This window comes from Drosophila persimilis, unplaced genomic scaffold (genome assembly GCF_003286085.1).
Source record: "Drosophila persimilis strain 14011-0111.01,24,50 unplaced genomic scaffold, DperRS2 tig00002705-arrow-arrow-pilon, whole genome shotgun sequence".
NCBI classification, from domain to species: Eukaryota; Metazoa; Arthropoda; class Insecta; order Diptera; family Drosophilidae; genus Drosophila; species Drosophila persimilis.
The window spans coordinates 13,484-32,723 of record NW_020825700.1 but is presented as its reverse complement, the minus strand read 5'-3'; the positions used below and the strand labels follow the sequence as shown (position 1 = coordinate 32,723).

General features: G+C 49.1%; 1 long non-coding RNA gene across 1 annotated transcript; it reads right to left on the bottom strand.

Annotated features, from left to right (window-relative positions):
• Nucleotides 1-17,622: 17,622 nt before the first annotated feature.
• Nucleotides 17,623-17,937, bottom strand: LOC113567233. Its single transcript, XR_003409376.1, has 3 exons — nt 17,817-17,937; nt 17,706-17,734; nt 17,623-17,653 (listed from the first exon to the last, which is right to left on the bottom strand). It is a non-coding gene; the product is annotated as an uncharacterized LOC113567233 (long non-coding RNA).
• Nucleotides 17,938-19,240: the final 1,303 nt, after the last annotated feature.

The window sequence follows — 19,240 nt, the reverse complement described above, 5'->3', positions numbered from 1 at the left end:
TGTGGACAGATGACGACTCCATGGATGACATTAAGGCCTACGCCCGCAACATGAGGTACCATCTTGACAACCAGATATCCTGGAACGCTGTGTACTAATTGGACACATCTCTGCCACTGCACTGGATTAAAGGACAAATGCATATCAATCGCATGCCACAACAAAAATTAACAACGGACGCTGCCGCCATCAAAGCAATTAAATACTTACCGCCTGCCATTCAGACACACACACACACAAACATCCATTACACTTGGGCGGTCGGACCTGTGCCGCTCGTGTATATGTGTGTCGTGTCCGCCATCGTCCTTAGCTGGTGGCCGGATCCAGTGCCATGGCACTCAGAGTGCCCTATGGACCTGGAAAAGGAAAAATCCATCAGCCACACATACGATTAAAAAGGGCGCTCAAAATACTTACCGCCTGCCATTCAGACACACACACACACAAACATCCATTACACTTGGGCGGCCGGACCTGTGCCGCTCGTGTAGATGTGTGTCGTGTCCGCCATCGTCCTTAGCTGGTGGCCGGATCCAGTGCCATGGCATTCAGAGTGCCCTATGGACCTGGAAAAGGAAAAATCCATCAGCCAAACATACGATTAAAAAGGGCGCTCAAAATACTTACCGCCTGCCATTCAGACACACACACACACAAACATCCATTACACTTGGGCGGCCGGACCTGTGCCGTTCGTGTAGATGTGTGTCGTGTCCGCCATCGTCCTTAGCTGGTGGCCGGATCCAGTGCCATGGCATTCAGAGTGCCCTATGGTCCTGGAAAAGGAAAAATCCATCAGCCACAAATACGATTAAAAAAGGGCTCTGAAAATACTCACCGCCAGCCATTCAGACACACACACACACACATCCATTACACTTGGGCGGCCGGACCTGTGCCGTTCGAGTAGATGGGTGTCATTGTCCACCTTTGCCCACAGCTGGTGGCCGGACCAGTGCCACTCGCTCTACATCAGGGCCACAATTGCCGACGCACACACACACTCACAACCATTTCACTTTGGCGGCCGGACCCGTGTCGCCACAGTAATATGTGTGCCGTCAATCCTGGCTCCCAGCTGGTGGCCGGACCAGTGCCACTGGTTCTCCAGGAGGGCAGCCACAGCCACAACGACGACGAGGTGCTAATTGCAGCTACCTCTGACGACTCCGGATGACGCCAATTTCGACGACCAGGGGGGACGACGGGGTCGGCCGGTATGCAACGCAATGTTTTTACAAGCATTGTGCTTTGCTATGCCGGCCGATGCTTCTTGTCTTCCCTGTAATTATAGTAAAAGATATAGACATTATTTTAAATTGTTATGTTTATTGTAATATTGTAAACGTAAATCAATTGTACCTGTTTTGTCTCGTCTTTGTTCCAGTGTAGTATCTCTTTTATTACCTGTTTTTCCGTCGTCTCCACTCCAGTCTACTACTTACCTGAATTGTTATTTCTGCAAGTGCTTGTCTCTTTTTATTTAGTGTATTTCCACGCAAAGCACCTGCATTGTTTACCTTTTCTCTTTATCTATTTCCCCAACTGACTACGTGTTGCAACACTGCACATTTCTGCACATTTCGATCTCATTTCTTTAACCCCTTCTTCCCCCCCCTTATTGTTACTATCGTAATTAGTGCGGTTCTCCGACACCCCACTAAAAAAATCATTACTATCTGTGATAAAACTTCGGCGGCAACGGTGCTGACAATTGATTATCGGTTTTGTAATCGACTTTCAAATCAGCATCAGTTGCCGCCACACCCCACCACTACGGCCTAAATTGAGCCAAATATGCAAGTCTTCGCATATATCCACTACGTTCCCTATAAACTGCCCGCCCACATGTACATGATACATTCCTAGTCGTCTGCCCTCAGCAGGCGGCAAGGGTAGTAGAGGGGACTGAAGACCAACAACCAACAAAACATCAAGTTGACAAACTCACAGGGGATCAAATCAAATTTTAAGTTAGGGGAAAATTACAAAGAAGAGACAGCATACTTTTGAGCGTGGCCCCACTTTACTTTACTTTCTTGACTCTCACCGCACACACACACACTTGACTCTTGACAATTCATACTTTTGGAGCCTTTTGCCCCGATCGTGGAATCGAGTCTCGAGTCTGGATCTCTGTCCAAACGAAAAAAAGTCGTGTCGTGAACGTTGTGGAGTCGAGTCGTGTTCGTGGTTTAGTCCCTCCGTCAAAGTGCCGAAAAGTTTATCTTTCTCTATCTCTCTTTTTCCCTTGCCCCCCCCCCCCCCCCCTGCTGAGTGCGGGCCTAGACGAGGTTACAAGTGTTTAACGTTGCTGCAGTTTATATGTTTGTAAATTATTGTGCCATTAAATGTACCAGTAAAAAGTGTTTGAGTGCCGTTTAAAGTTGAATTGTAAAAACAAACAAAAATGTACATCTACTAAATTAAGACATATACTGCCCACAAAGAGAAATTAATAAAGCAACGCGCTTGGTTGCTGGCGGCTCACACCCCAGCCTCTCAGTTCCTCCCCTGTATGGAGCACTGAGAGCCCTCAACCCAAAGCGGGTATATAATTGGAAAAATCCAAAAAAGCGAAAAAAAACTGTGTGAATCAATCTGACTTGACAAAATCTCCACTCGCGTCGGTCGAAAAAATCTATTACCAAATCCAACCAAAGCCAATCCAGCGCAGCTATGCCACGCGGATCCACTGCCAGAAGAGGACGACGACGACGAGGACCACACGGCGTCACAGCCAGGGATCGCCCCAAATCAGCCATTTCCACTGCCAGCTCCGACAGCGCCGCCGACGGCGAAGCCAGCGCCGACAGCGCAGCCACCGGCGCCGGGGCAAACGCAGCGATACTGAGACGCCAATCCACCGACTCCGCCACCTGGTTGGAGGCACTTCCTCCAATTTCTAGACCGGCTCCAGCCACCATTACCGGGTATGTGAGGACCACAAATACCGACACCACCATCACGGCCACTCCGGCCACAAGCCCCATCCCCGACCTGCCCTGCCCCAACAGCTGGGCGGCCATTCCCAATCTCACCAGCCAGGAGCAGTTCCAGATCGGCGATTGGGTGGAGGCGGTCCATACCCAGGAACGCCAGCAGCAGCAGCAGCAGAACATCAGCAGCAGCAGCAGCGGTAGTCGCCGGCTTGAGGCATTGGCGGCGTCGGCAGCGGCAGCGGCGTCAGCCAAAGCACCGCAATGTCAAGCCCCGCTATGTCAAGCCAAGCCAAGCCTAGCGGTACCGAGCGCGCCAATAATTCCGCTTCCCACACTCCAACACACACATACACGTATCGATGCACCGTATGCCGATGCTTCGTGTGGAGAGAGCCGGAAACAGCAAGGAGCGAGAGAGAGTGCAAAGAGAGAGCGGATAACGACCTCGTACCAGCGACAGTACGAGAGGGCACTCGAGCAGCCTCTACACGAACAGCAGCCAACAAAAGATTCGTGTTCGAGTGCCCGTTCGGGAGCGAGTTCGAACTCGAACCATAGCCATGGCACAAACCCCGCTCGATCGGCCACAGCAGCGGTTCCAAATGCAATGCACACAGCCAATACCACAACCACAAATACAATGATGACATACATCAGCACACAAACAGCGACATCAAACACAAAAACGACAACTGCAATTACGTCGGCAGCCAGACGATGCCTGTTAACAGCAATGCTAACAGGCGGACCCCCCCCACCACCGCCGCCAGAGGAACATCAGCAGCAGCAAACACATCAACAACAACAACAACATCAGCCAATAGCAACAAACACAGCCAATACCGATGATATCCCATCCACCTCTGCTGCAGCGGCCCGCTCGCCACTGAAGCGCGTCCGCGCCGAGGTGGATGATGATGACGACGATGATGACAGTGATGATATGGTTGTTGAGTTTGATGACGATGACGACGACGACAATTTGGATGCCAATTATGCATCGGCCAAACGACGACTCCGGGAAAGTAACCAACAGGCAAGCAAATCCCATATCCCCCAAATTCAAAACCATCTCCATCACCAACAATCAAACCAGCAACAGCAACAACATCAGCGGACAATTACACAAAATGCCCCTGCCCCCGCCCCTGCCCCTGCCCCTGCTCCAGCCAATGCTCCACTAGCTCTACCTCACTCACCTGCAAATGCAACTAGTAGCTGCGGCACAGGAACCCACAGCAGCAGCAGCGGCGGCGGCGTTGGGCTGCTCCAGCTGCCCGCCCTGAGTATGCCCAATGCCAGACAAACTCGGATGCTGCAGCGACAGCACCAACCAACGACAATTATTCCCCCCCCCATCATTCTGCCAGCTGTCCCCGACATTATGCCCATTCTGGACAAGCTGCAGAAGGACCCGAGGGTGGGCAACAGTAGCTATCACACCAAGCTCATCAGCCGCAATGGTGTCCGTATCCAGGCCCGCGACATGGCTACCAGGGATGCCATCATGGCAATCCTGGGCGATGGCGACGGCAACGAGGCGATGACTGGCCACTACACACACCAGCACAAGAGTGACCGTGGGCTACGGATCGTCGTGCGAGATCTACACCACTCCACAAGCACCCAACTAATAAAAAATCAGATGGCCGAATTGGGTTATTATGTTATATTTATTAGAGCCATTAAAGGGAGATCCGATGGACAGCCGCTCGACCAGTTCGAGTTGGAGATAGCCCCCAAGCCGGATGAAAGCCACCACGATGTCCTCCAATTAACCCAGCTGGGCAACCAGTTGGTGACCATTGAGAGGCAGGCCAAGCCGGTGGACCCAGCCCAGTGCCACAGATGTCAGGCATTCGGGCACACCCGCACCTACTGCAGGCGTTCATTCGTCTGTATGAAGTGTGCGGGTGCCCACGCGTCCACGGCATGTGCCAAGCCAAGGGCAGACGCCCCTAAATGCGCCAATTGCCAGGGCGCCCACATCAGCGCCTACAAGGGATGTCCGGCATTCAAGGCAGCAAGGGGCCGCCTTCTGTCCCACCGAGTGGCCATGCAGGAGTTGCGTCGCAAGCGCAGCTCGCTTCTGCAGCCATTGCCAGAGCAGCAGCCACCACCAGCAAGAACAACAACACCAGCACATCCAGGGCGCCGACAGCAGCAGCAACAGCAAGCTCAAACGCCAGCCAATCCCTGGCGCGGACAGCAGCAGCAGGCAGCATGGACGCCACTCAATGTCTCCTCTCCTGGGCGACGAAGAGGACAACAACATCAGCAGAAGCAGAAGCAGCAGCAGCCAATACATACAAAAAAACAGACGCCTGCTGCCTCTGGCCCACGCACTGGGCGACGACGTCCAGAGCAGCCATTGAGCCGTTCCCAGGCACAACAGCAGCAGCAGCTACAGCAGCTGCAACAGCAGCTTGCCAACAACCGCTCCCGGCAGAAGATGCAGCCGAAACGCCAATCTTGCGAGGGATCCTGCAGCCAGGCACTGTTGGAGAATACGCAGAGGATGACGCGATTGGAAAAGAGGCTGGAAGCGATGATGTCACTACTCACCTCGCTCATCCAATCCCAGGCAGTGACGGCAACTCCAGCAGTTCCAGTGACATCGGAAAATCCACCAACAATGGCAGCAGCAACAGTGGTTGCCCCAGCTCCACAGCCACCACAAGAAACGTTAGGGCCAATGCCAGCCGCCATTCCAGAGACGGATCCTGAAACGGATGAAGAAAATGATGACGATGAGATGTGGACAGATGACGACTCCATGGATGACATTAAGGCCTACGCCCGCAACATGAGGTACCATCTTGACAACCAGATATCCTGGAACGCTGTGTACTAATTGGACACATCTCTGCCACTGCAATGGATTAAATGACAAATGCATATCAATCGCATGCCACAACAAAAATTAACAACGGACGCTGCCGCCATCAAAGCAATTAAATACTTACCGCCTGCCATTCAGACACACACACACACAAACATCCATTACACTTGGGCGGCCGGACCTGTGCCGTTCGTGTAGATGTGTGTCGTGTCCGCCATCGTCCTTAGCTGGTGGCCGGATCCAGTGCGGTGGCCGGATCCAGTGCCATGGCATTCAGAGTGCCCTATGGACCTGGAAAAGGAAAAATCCATCAGCCACACATACGATTAAAAAGGGCGCTCAAAATACTCACCGCCTGCCATTCAGACACACACACACACAAACATCCATTACACTTGGGCGGCCGGACCTGTGCCGTTCGAGTAATGCCATCGCCATCGTCCTTAGCTGGTGGCCGGATCCAGTGCCATGGCATTCAGAGTGCCCAATGGTCCTGGAAAAGGAAAAATCCATCAGCCACACATACGATTAAAAAGGGCTCTCAAAATACCTACCGCCAGCCATTCAGACACACACACACACACACATCCATTACACTTTGGCGGCCGGACCCGTGTCGCCACAGTAATATGTGTGCCGTCAATCCTGGCTCCCAGCTGGTGGCCGGACCAGTGCCACTGGTTCTTTAAGAGGGCAGCCACAGCCACAACGACGACGAGGTGCTAATTGCAGCTACCTCTGACGACTCCGGATGACGCCAATTTCGACGACCAGGGGGGACGACGGGGTCGGCCGGTATGCAACGCAATGTCTTTACAAGCATTGTGTTTTGCTATGCCGGCCGATGCCTCTTGTCTTCCCTGTAATTATAGTAAAAGATATAGACATTATTTTAAATTGTTATGTTTATTGTAATATTGTAAACGTAAATCAATTGTACCTGTTTTGTCTCGTCTTTGTTCCAGTGTAGTATCTCTTTTATTACCTGTTTTTCCGTCGTCTCCACTCCAGTCTACTACTTACCTGTATTGTTATTTCTGCAAGTGCTTGTCTCTTTTTATTTAGTGTATTTCCACGCAAAGCACCTGCATTGTTTACCTTTTCCCTTTATCTATTTCCTCAACTGACTACGTGTTGCAACACTGCACATTTCTGCACATTTCGATCTCATTTCTTTAACCCCTTCTTCCCCCCCGTTATTGTTACTATCGTAATTAGTGCGGTTCTCCGACACCCCACTAAAAAAATCATTACAATCTGTGATAAAACTTCGGCGGCAACGGTGCTGACAATTGATTATCGGTTTCGTAATCGACTTTCAAATCAGCATCAGTTGCCGCCACACCCCACCACTACGGCCTAAATTGAGCCAAATATGCAAGTCTTCGCATATATCCACTACGTTCCCTATAAACTGCCCGCCCACATGTACATGATACATTCCTAGTCGTCTGCCCTCAGCAGGCGGCAAGGGTAGTAGAGGGGACTGAAGACCAACAACCAACAAAACATCAAGTTGACAAACTCACAGGGGATCAAATCAAATTTTAAGTTAGGGAAAATTACAAAGAAGAGACAGCATACTTTTGAGCGTGGCCCCACTTTACTTTACTTTCTTGACTCTCACCGCACACACACACACACTTGACTCTTGACAATTCATACTTTTGGAGCCTTTTGCCCCGATCGTGGAATCGAGTCTCGAGTCTGGATCTCTGTCCAAACGAGAAAAAGTCGTGTCGTGAACGTTGTGGAGTCGAGTCGTGTTCGTGGTTTAGTCCCTCCGTCAAAGTGCCGAAAAGTTTATATCTCTCTCTATCTCTCTTTTTCCCTTGCCCCCCCCCTGCCTAGTCGAGGTTACAAGTGTTTAACGTTGCTGCAGTTTATATGTTTGTAAATTATTGTGCCATTAAATGTACCAGTAAAAAGTGTTTGAGTGCCGTTTAAAGTTAAATTGTAAAAAACAAACAACAAAATGTACATCTACTAAATTAAGACATATACTGCCCACAAAGATAAATTAATAAAGCAACGCGCTTGGTTGCTGGCGGCTCACACCCCAGCCTCTCAGTTCCTCCCCTGTATGGAGCACTGAGAGCCCTCAACCCAAAGCGGGTATATAATTGGAAAAATCCAAAAAAGCGAAAAAAAAACTGTGTGAATCAATCTGACTTGACAAAATCTCCACTCGCGTCGGTCGAAAAAATCTATTACCAAATCCAACCAAAGCCAATCCAGCGCAGCTATGCCACGCGGATCCACTGCCAGAAGAGGACGACGACGACGAGGACCACACGGCGTCACAGCCAGGGATCGCCCCAAATCAGCCATTTCCACTGCCAGCTCCGACAGCGCCGCCGACGGCGAAGCCAGCGCCGACAGCGCAGCCACCGGCGCCGGGGCAAACGCAGCGATACTGAGACGCCAATCCACCGACTCCGCCACCTGGTTGGAGGCACTTCCTCCAATTTCTAGACCGGCTCCAGCCACCATTACCGAGTATGTGAGGACCACAAATGCCGACACCACCATCACCGCCACTCCGGCCACAAGCCCCATCCCCGACCTGCCCTGCCCCAACAGCTGGGCGGCCATTCCCAATCTCACCAGCCAGGAGCAGTTCCAGATCGGCGATTGGGTGGAGGCGGTCCATACCCAGGAACGCCAGCAGCAGCAGCAGCAGCAGCAGAACATCAGCAGCAGCAGCAGCGGTAGTCGCTGGCCTGAGGCATTGGCGGCGTCGGCAGCGGCAGCGGCGTCAGCCAAAGCACCGCAATGTCAAGCACCGCTATGCCAAGCCAAGCCAAGCCTAGCGGTACCGAGCGCGCCAATAATTCCGCTTCCCACACTCCAACACACACATACACGTATCGATGCACCGTATGCCGATGCTTCGTGTGGAGAGAGCCGGAAACAGCAAGGAGCGAGAGAGAGTGCAAAGAGAGAGCGGATAACGACCTCGTACCAGCGACAGTACGAGAGGGCACTCGAGCAGCCCCTACACGAACAGCAGCCAACACAAGATTCGTGCTCGAGTGCCCGTTCGGGAGCGAGTTCGAACTCGAACCATAGCCATGGCACAAACCCCGCTCGATCGGCCACAGCAGCGGTTCCAAATGCAATGCACACAGCCAATACCACAACCACAAATACAATGATGACATACATCAGCACACAAACAGCGACATCAAACACAAAAACGACAACTGCAATTACGTCGGCAGCCAGACGATGCCTGTTAACAGCAATGTTAACAGGCGGACCCCCCCCACCACCGCCGCCAGAGGAACATCAGCAGCAGCAAACACATCAACAACAACAACAACATCAGCCAATAGCAACAAACACAGCCAATACCGATGATATCCCATCCACCTCTGCTGCAGCGGCCCGTTCGCCACTGAAGCGCGTCCGCGCCGAGGTGGATGATGATGATGACGATGATGACAGTGATGATATGGTTGTTGAGATTGATGACGATGACGACGACGACAATTTGGATGCCAATTATGCATCGGCCAAACGACGACTCCGGGAAAGTAACCAACAGGCAAGCAAATCCCATATCCCCCAAATTCAAAACCATCTCCACCACCAACAATCAAACCAGCAACAGCAACAACATCAGCGGACAATTACACAAAATGCCCCTGCCCCCGCCCCCGCCCCTGCCCCTGCCCCTGCTCCAGCCAATGCTCCACTAGCTCTACCCCACTCACCTGCAAATGCAACTAGTAGCTGCGGCACAGGAACCCACAGCAGCAGCGGCGGCGGCGTTGGGCTGCTCCAGCTGCCCGCCCTGAGTATGCCCAATGCCAGACAAATTCGGATGCTGCAGCGGCAGCACCAACCAACGACAATTATTCCCCCCCCCATCATTCTGCCAGCTGTCCCCGACATTATGCCCATTCTGGACAAGCTGCAGAAGGACCCGAGGGTGGGCAACAGTAGCTATCACACCAAGCTCATCAGCCGCAATGGTGTCCGTATCCAGGCCCGCGACATGGCTACCAGGGATGCCATCATGGCAATCCTGGGCGATGGCGACGGCAACGAGGCGATGACTGGCCACTACACACACCAGCACAAGAGTGACCGTGGGCTACGGATCGTCGTGCGAGTTCTACACCACTCCACAAGCACCCAACTAATAAAAAATCAGATGGCCGATTCTGCCAGCTGTCCCCTACATTATGCCCATTCTGGACAAGCTGCAGAATGACCCGAGGGTGGGCAACAGTAGCTATCACACCAAGCTCATCAGCCGCAATGGTGTCCGTATCCAGGCCCGCGACATGGCTACCAGGGATGCCATCATGGCAATCCTGGGCGATGGCGACGGCAACGAGGCGATGACTGGCCACTACACACACCAGCACAAGAGTGACCGTGGGCTACGGATCGTCGTGCGAGTTCTACACCACTCCACAAGCACCCAACTAATAAAAAATCAGATGGCCGAATTGGGTTATTATGTTATATTTATTAGAGCCATTAAAGGGAGATCCGATGGACAGCCGCTCGACCAGTTCGAGTTGGAGATAGCCCCCAAGCCGGATGAAAGCCACCACGATGTCCTCCAATTAACCCAGCTGGGCAACCAGTTGGTGACCGTTGAGAGGCAGGCCAAGCCGGTGGACCCAGCCCAGTGCCACAGATGTCAGGCATTCGGGCACACCCGCACCTACTGCAGGCGTTCATTCGTCTGTATGAAGTGTGCGGGTGCCCACGCGTCCACGGCATGTGCCAAGCCAAGGGCAGACGCCCCTAAATGCGCCAATTGCCAGGGCGCCCACATCAGCGCCTACAAGGGATGTCCGGCATTCAAGGCAGCAAGGGGCCGCCTTCTGTCCCACCGAGTGGCCATGCAGGAGTTGCGTCGCAAGCGCAGCTCGCTTCTGCAGCCATTGCCAGAGCAGCAGCCACCACCAGCAAGAACAACACCAGCACATCCAGGGCGCCGACAGCAGCAGCAACAGCAAGCTCAAACGCCAGCCAATCCCTGGCGCGGACAGCAGCAGCAGGCAGCATGGACGCCATTCAATGTCTCCTCTCCTGGGCGACGAAGAGGACAACAACATCAGCAGAAGCAGAAGCAGCAGCAGCCAATACATACAAAAAAACAGACGCCTGCTGCCTCTGGCCCACGCACTGGGCGACGACGTCCAGAGCAGCCATTGAGCCGTTCCCAGGCACAACAGCAGCAGCAGCTACAGCAGCCGCAGCGCGAACAACAACAGCGACAGCAGCAGCAGCATCAGCTTGTCAATGCACGCTCCTGGCAGCAGCCGCAGCAGCAACGCCAATTCGATCCAGACCACCAGCAGCCATCCTCACGATGCGACGGCTCCTGCAGACAAGTCATACTGGAAAATATAAAAAGAATGACACAGTTAGAGAAAAAAATTGAAGAGATGACGCTATTACTTTCCTCCTTTATTCCGGGGCAAGTGAACACAAATGCAAATGACCCTTCCAATGCCTAGACATAACTATATGAGAATCCTATCCTCCAATACTTCTGCCGAATCTGCCCCTACCATCCACTGTATAACCCAAAACGATGGCACCATTAAAATCGCATTCTGGAATGCAGGCGGGGTAAAAAACAAGATAAAAGAGCTAGAGATGTTCATGGACCGGGAGGGCCTCCATGTCATGATGGTCATTGAGACACGATGCAAAGACATCAACATAGATGGATACGTCACATACTACGCCAAAAACCCAACCAATAGGCGTCGAGGGGGAATAGCCACACTGGTCCGCACTGACGTAAAGCATACAGCTCTCCAGCCAATCAACAGCGAAAAAATCCAATGTGCCCCCGTTTCCCTATTACCAGATGACGGTAGTGATAGGGGAACGACGGTTCTCGCACCGCTCTACTGCCCGCCATCCTACAGATGGACAAAGAAGGAATTCCATCAGCTTTTTACAGTCTTTGACATAACGACGAGTGGCTCGCCAAATAACAAGTACATAATATGCGGTGACTGGAATGCCAAACACCCTTGGTGGGGTAACTTTAGGTCCTGCCAACGAGGAAGGGAATTGTTTGAAGCGACCCAGCTCCGAAAAAAACACAATGTCCTGGCCACTGGTGCGGCCACCCACTACCCCTACGATCGGAGAAAAACTCCCTCTGCCATCGACTTTGCCATTACAAGTGGAGTACAAAAGAACCAAGTCATGATCCACGCCTCCATGGACCTGGATTCAGACCACCTGCCAATGGTAATCCACCTCTACAAGCCTGGCCAACATAACTCCTCCAACAAGCCCACTCATATCTCCCGACTACTGCCCAAGGGAGCCAACAAACTAAAATTCCAGGAATATCTCGAACAAAATATTCACCTGAACACGGAGGTAAATTCTGGCCAAGACATTGACGACGCGGTGGACATTTTCACTAAGAATATTACAGACGCGGCTGCCATCGCCTCCAAAAAATGCCCGCAACCAAACACCAAAGCCTACTACAGACAACACGCCATCCTCGACGGTCCCACTAGACAACTACTGGAAGAAAAGCAAGAGAAAAAGAGAGTATTTCTGGCACTTAGAACGACTGAGTCCAGGAAGCTCTACAGGAAAGCCCAAAACAAGCTGAGCAAGGCCTTGGCTGCCACTAAAACGGAAAAAATCAATGGCAAGTTGAGAGCTATAAGCTCCACGGACGGACACAACTTGGCCAAGTTGTGGCAAATTACCAAATTAATCAAGAAACAGCCGATACCAAACTGGTCAGTTAAGACGAATGACGATGAACAAATAAGATGGACTCGGAGCACCCTCGAGAAGGCAGAAGCTTTCGCCAATCATATGGAGGAAAGACTCACCCCACTTCACACAAGCACAGCCACGGAAAGGACAAAAATAATTGAAGAACTGACAAGGCAAAAGCGGACCATGCAAGATGACAACGCCGCCAATGAGCTGCAGCATAAAAAACACTTTACGAAAGCAATTACTCTGGAGGAACTGCAAAAAGAAATCAGACTACTAAAAACAAAGAAGGCCCCAGGGGAGGACAACATTGACAATAGGCTAATAAAACTATTACCAAAAAAAGCCAACCTCTATCTCCTGCTAATATTTAATTCAATCTTACGAATAGGCCACTACCCTAGGATATGGAAACACGCAGAGATAGTTATGATCCCAAAGCCAAAGAAAAATCCCTCACATATGAAGTCATACCGCCCAATCAGCCTCCTATCGGGCCTCTCAAAAGTATTTGAGAGACTCCTGCTCAAACGGCTGCTGAGCGAAGAGGCATTTCACAAAGCCATCCCGGACCACCAGTTCGGCTTCAGGAAGGAGCATGGCGCAGAGCAGCAACTGACCAGAGTCACCCAATTTATCCTCAGGGCCTACGAGGAAAAACAGTACTGCTCAGCAGTATTCATTGACGTAGCTGAGGCCTTCGACCGTGTCTGGCATGAAGGATTACTGTCAAAACTAATAAAAATACTTCCCCTCAGACTCTATACAATCCTAGAAAACTACCTGTCTGGGAGAACTTTTGCCATTAAATGCAACGATGGCATCAAGTCTAGGACAGGGCGAATCACAGCTGGAGTTCCTCAAGGGAGTGTGCTAGGCCCCATCCTTTACACGATCTTCTCCTCCGACATGCCACTACCTGCGCTCACGCACAGAAGTTTACATACGAATCCGGGCCCCAAAAAAATGCTCCTATCTACATATGCGGACGACACGGCCATACTGAGCATGGGAGACTATCCCGCAATGGCGGTCCAACGAAACAACAACTACTTAACGCAACTGGTAATATGGGCTAAAAAATGGTCCATAACCATCAACCCAATAAAAACGGCACACGTCATTTTCTCCAAAAGAAGAGTACAGATTAACAACATCCCAATAAAAATAGATGGCAAACAGGTCCCAGTCAAAAAAAGCACTATTTATCTGGGCGTCAAGATTGACAGCGGACTTACAATGAGTGCACACGTGACGCAACTCCGAATAAAAATGTGGGCCAGAGCCAAAAAATTGAACTGGCTGATCGGTGCAGGAAGCAAGCTGGCAAAGAAATGTAAAATGCTGATGATAAGACAGCTCATCGCCCCACTCTGGCAATACACCCTACCAGTGTGGGGTGCCCTATGCTCCAACACGCAAATCAAAAGAATACAGGGACCGTACAACAAACTAATAAGATGCTCTCTTAAAGCGGGAAGATATGCCAGAAACGAAGCACTTAGGGCGAGATACGACCTACTCACTGTGGAAGAGCTTTTCCAAAAAGCCAGCGGCCGATACGCCATTGCCCTAGCCACCCACACAAATCCAGAAGCCCGCAATCTGGTTGCCAATCCATTTGTTCCAACAAGACTACTAAGGCCGCGGTACCTAAACCAAATAACCAACCACTTTAAACCTCTGCAGGCTCAGGCTAACATCACACAACAGCAAAAGCAGAGCCTCACCACTAGCACCCAACACGCGCCTCGCGAAACCACCAACCAGCTACCCACTCTTCTGCGGATCCAAGAGGAGGCTAAGGAAAAGCAGGAGACTGCAAGAAAGGAACTGCAACGAGCTAAACAAATGGAAGAGAGAGCACGCCGACCAGCAAGCCGATACTGTGAATCAGTTATAAACGTAATCAAGCGACGTTACGCTAATGGCCAGTATACAAGGGAGGAGGCCATTAGGCAGGTGGAGGGCCAAAACCTGGCAGTGCAGAGGCTGGTGATCCCTGACTACACGCCAGCCACCATAGTCATATCGGACGAAATTCCAAATGGCCCACCCTCCACAGCAATTGACACTGCAGCACTAGTAATAACAATCTCAGACGAAGACTCAACAAACCACCTACAAGCTCAACTACAGCCCCAAGAGTAACTACAATAGACACAGCTGCTGACCCATTAACCGCGTTAGATCGAACTGAAGGAGCTATCCAAATACTCACAGCACTCCGAAGAACTGCCCATCCTTCCATCAATCTATTGGAAAGTGTACTCCCGTATCCGATTGGCCGAATGGGGGCCCTCTGTATATTTCCTCCGTCACTATTGAGGATATAGGGTCCCTCAGACGACTGAATGAGATCGACGCCATTCCAGCTGGCGACACACACACGCACACTCACTCTCTTCAGGTCAAATAAGAGGGGTGATGGCGGGAACGTGAGCGCCTAAATCATGGGGGCTGTAGCCAGCACACCTGAAACAAAAAAAGAAAAAAAGCCATTAGACCAAACACCAATGAAAATCTGCCTCACACAACAACAAAAACTGACGGCCGGATCAGAGCCGCCAGTATGCAAAGCGCTGATGCTTGCTTACAAACCCAAATGCAGATACACACGCAACTACATCCAATCCAAATCGGGGGCTGGCTTCGAGCCGCTCGAATTTTGTGTGAGGTGCCTGCTTTTGCCCTGAGCTGGTGGCCAGATCCAGTGCCATGGCATTCAGAGTGCCCTATGGTCCTGGAAATGGGAAAATTTATCAGCCACAAATACGATTAAAAAAGGGCGCTCAAAATACTTACCGCCTGCCATTCAGACACACACACACACAAACATCCATTACACTTGGGCGGCCGGACCTGTGCCGTTCGAGTTATGTGTGTCATTGTTTACCTTTGCCCACAGCTGGTGGCCGGACCAGTGCCACTCGCTCTACATCAGGGCCACAATTGCCGACGCACACACACACTCACACCCATTTCACTTTGGCGGCCGGACCCGTGTCGCCACAGTAATATGTGTGCCGTCAATCCTGGCTCCCAGCTGGTGGCCGGACCAGTGCCACTGGTCCTCCAAGAGGGCAGCCACAGCCGCAACGACCTGACTTGCACCTACCTCTGACGACTTTGGAAGACGCCAATTTCGACGACCAGGGGGGACGACGGGGTCGGCCGGTATGCAACGCAATGTTTTTACAAGCATTGTGCTTTGCTATGCCGGCCGATGCTTCTTGTCTTCCCTGTAATTATAGTAAAAGATATAGACATTATTTTAAATTGTTATGTTTATTGTAATATTGTAAACGTAAATCAATTGTACCTGTTTTGTCTCGTCTTTGTTCCAGTGTAGTATCTCTTTTATTACCTGTTTTTCCGTCGTCTCCACTCCAGTCTACTACTTACCTGAATTGTTATTTCTGCAAGTGCTTGTCTCTTTTTATTTAGTGTATTTCCTTCTGTTTTCCACGCAAAGCACCTGCATTGTTTACCTTTTCTCTTTATCTATTTCCTCAACTGACTACGTGTTGCAACACTGCACATTTCTGCACATTTCGATCTCATTTCTTTAACCCCTTCTTCCCCCCCCTTATTGTTACTATCGTAATTAGTGCGGTTCTCCGACACCCCACTAAAAAAATCATTACAATCTGTGATAAAACTTCGGCGGCAACGGTGCTGACAATTGATTATCGGTTTCGTAATCGACTTTCAAATCAGCACCTGTTGCCGCCACACCCCACCACTACGGCCTAAATTGAGCCAAATATGCAAGTCTTCGCATAAAACCACTACGTTCCCTATAAACTGCCCGCCCACATGTACATGATACATTCCTAGTCGTCTGCCCTCAGCAGGCGGCAAGGGTAGTAGAGGGGACTGAAGACCAACAACCAACAAAACATCAAGTTGACAAACTCACAGGGGATCAAATCAAATTTTAAGTTAGGGAAAATTACAAAGAAGAGACAGCATACTTTTGAGCGTGGCCCCACTTTACTTTACTTTCTTGACTCTCACCGCACACACACACACTTGACTCTTGACAATTCATACTTTTGGAGCCTTTTGCCCCGATCGTGGAATCGAGTCTCGAGTCTGGATCTCTGTCCAAACGAGAAAAAGTCGTGTCGTGAACGTTGTGGAGTCGAGTCGTGTTCGTGGTTTAGTCCCCCCGTCAAAGTGCCGAAAAGTTTATCTCTCTCTACCTCTCTTTTTCCCTTGCCCCCCCTGCTGAGTGCGGGCCTAGACGAGGTTACCATTGTTTAACGTTGCTGCAGTTTATATGTTTGTAAATTATTGTGCCATTAAATGTACCAGTAAAAGTGTTTGAGTGCCGTTTAAAGTTAAATTGTAAAAACAAACAAAAATGTAAAAAAAATAACTATTTACATAACAAACAATGTCAGTAAATACGCAAACAAGGTGCAGACATCAAGCGCAACAGCCAGCGAAAATAAAACAAACATCAGTCATCAAAAGCCAACAAATATAACAATAAACTACTTACCTTGATTGCTGACACCTTACCACCAAACCAGCAAAAAATAAAACTGCAGATAAAATAAAATTACAATTGGCGTAAAAACAATTGAAATCACTTTTTCTTTTTCACACCAATTTTCTTTAAACCTGAAAATAAAACACTATACTCATTAAAAGTCAACAAATATAACAACATAAATTACCTAACTTGATTGATGACACTCTATTACCAAACCTGTAAATAAAATAAAATTAAATTCAGCCAAAATACAATTTAAAACACTTACCAAATCTGCCGCAAACCTGAAACTAAAACAACCAAAGTCCTAAAAAAAAAAAAAAGAGCCAACAAATATAACAACATAAACTACACAAAATTACATACAAATTATTACAAAGCTGAAGACAAAACCTGCCAATTAAATAAATAAAACACATATTGGTGTACGAAATTAGCTGTATGTACATAATAAATTTACATATGTATGTCAGCAACTAAGTAAGCAGACAGAAGTCATCCCAACGCAACACCCAGTGAATTAACTTGAAAATAAAATAATTATATTCATTAAAAGCCAACAAATATAAAAACAAAAAATTACTTAACTTGAATGCCGACAATTTACCACCAAACCCACAAAATATAAACCTGCAAATAAAATAAAATTAAATTCAGCCAAAATACAACTCAAACTACTTACCAAATTCTCCGCACATCAAAAGTCAAAACCTGAAAATAAAACAGAAAACAAAAAGTTTTTATATCTTTTACAGATAGCAAGCAAATGCATCATCGCTTTCACGAAACTTACATCCTCCAGACCCATACGCATCCCGGGTGGCCGGACCAGCAGCCACTCGGTCGATTGAGCCAATCCACAGGCAACGCATCCTCGGTGGCCGGACCAGCAGCCACTCGGCCGAGCGGGCTAACCTGACCTTAATCTTAAAATAAAATTAAAATAAAGCAAGAAAAAAAAATTTTTAATTAATTGTAATAAATACCACAATGTTATCGATATTTATGTAATCTTATGTTGCCAAAACTTGTAATGTTGTCAGATATAATGTTATATGTTGCTAGATAGTAATAAGAATATTAATAAAGATTGCGTCAGGTCACACTAAGTGAACTGACCAAGTTTTCACATCAAATGTAATTATAGTAAAAGATATAGACATTATTTTAAATTGTTATGTTTATTGTAATATTGTAAACGTAAATCAATTGTACCTGTTTTGTCTCGTCTTTGTTCCAGTGTAGTATCTCTTTTATTACCTGTTTTTCCGTCGTCTCCACTCCAGTCTACTACTTACCTGTATTGTTATTTCTGCAAGTGCTTGTCTCTTTTTTATTTAGTGTATTTCCACGCAAAGCACCTGCATTGTTTACCTTTTCTCTTTATCTATTTCCTCAACTGACTACGTGTTGCAACACTGCACATTTCTGCACATTTCGATCTCATTTCTTTAACCCCTTCTTCCCCCCCCTTATTGTTACTATCGTAATTAGTGCGGTTCTCCGACACCCCACTAAAAAAAAATTATTACAATCTGTGATAAAACTTCGGCGGCAACGGTGCTGACAATTGATTATCGGTATCGTAATCGACTTTCAAATCAGCATCAGTTGCCGCCACACCCCACCACTACGGCCTAAATTGAGCCAAATATGCAAGTCTTCGCATATATCCACTACGTTCCCTATAAACTGCCCGCCCACATGTACATGATACATTCCTAGTCGTCTGCCCTCAGCAGGCGGCAAGGGTAGTAGAGGGGACTGAAGACCAACAACCAACAAAACATCAAGTTGACAAACTCACAGGGGATCAAATCAAATTTTAAGTTAGGGAAAATTACAAAGAAGAGACAGCATACTTTTGAGCGTGGCCCCACTTTACTTTACTTTCTTGACTCTCACCGCACACACACACACTTGACTCTTGACAATTCATACTTTTGGAGCCTTTTGCCCCGATCGTGGAATCGAGTCTCGAGTCTGGATCTCTGTCCAAACGAGAAAAAGTCGTGTCGTGAACGTTGTGGAGTCGAGTCGTGTTCGTGGTTTAGTCCCTCCGTCAAAGTGCCGAAAAGTTTATCTCTCTCTCTATCTCTTTTTCCCTTGCCCCCCCCTGCTGAGTGCGGGCCTAGACGAGGTTACAAGTGTTTAACGTTGCTGCAGTCTATATGTTTGTAAATTATTGTGCCATTAAATGTACCAGTAAAAAGTGTT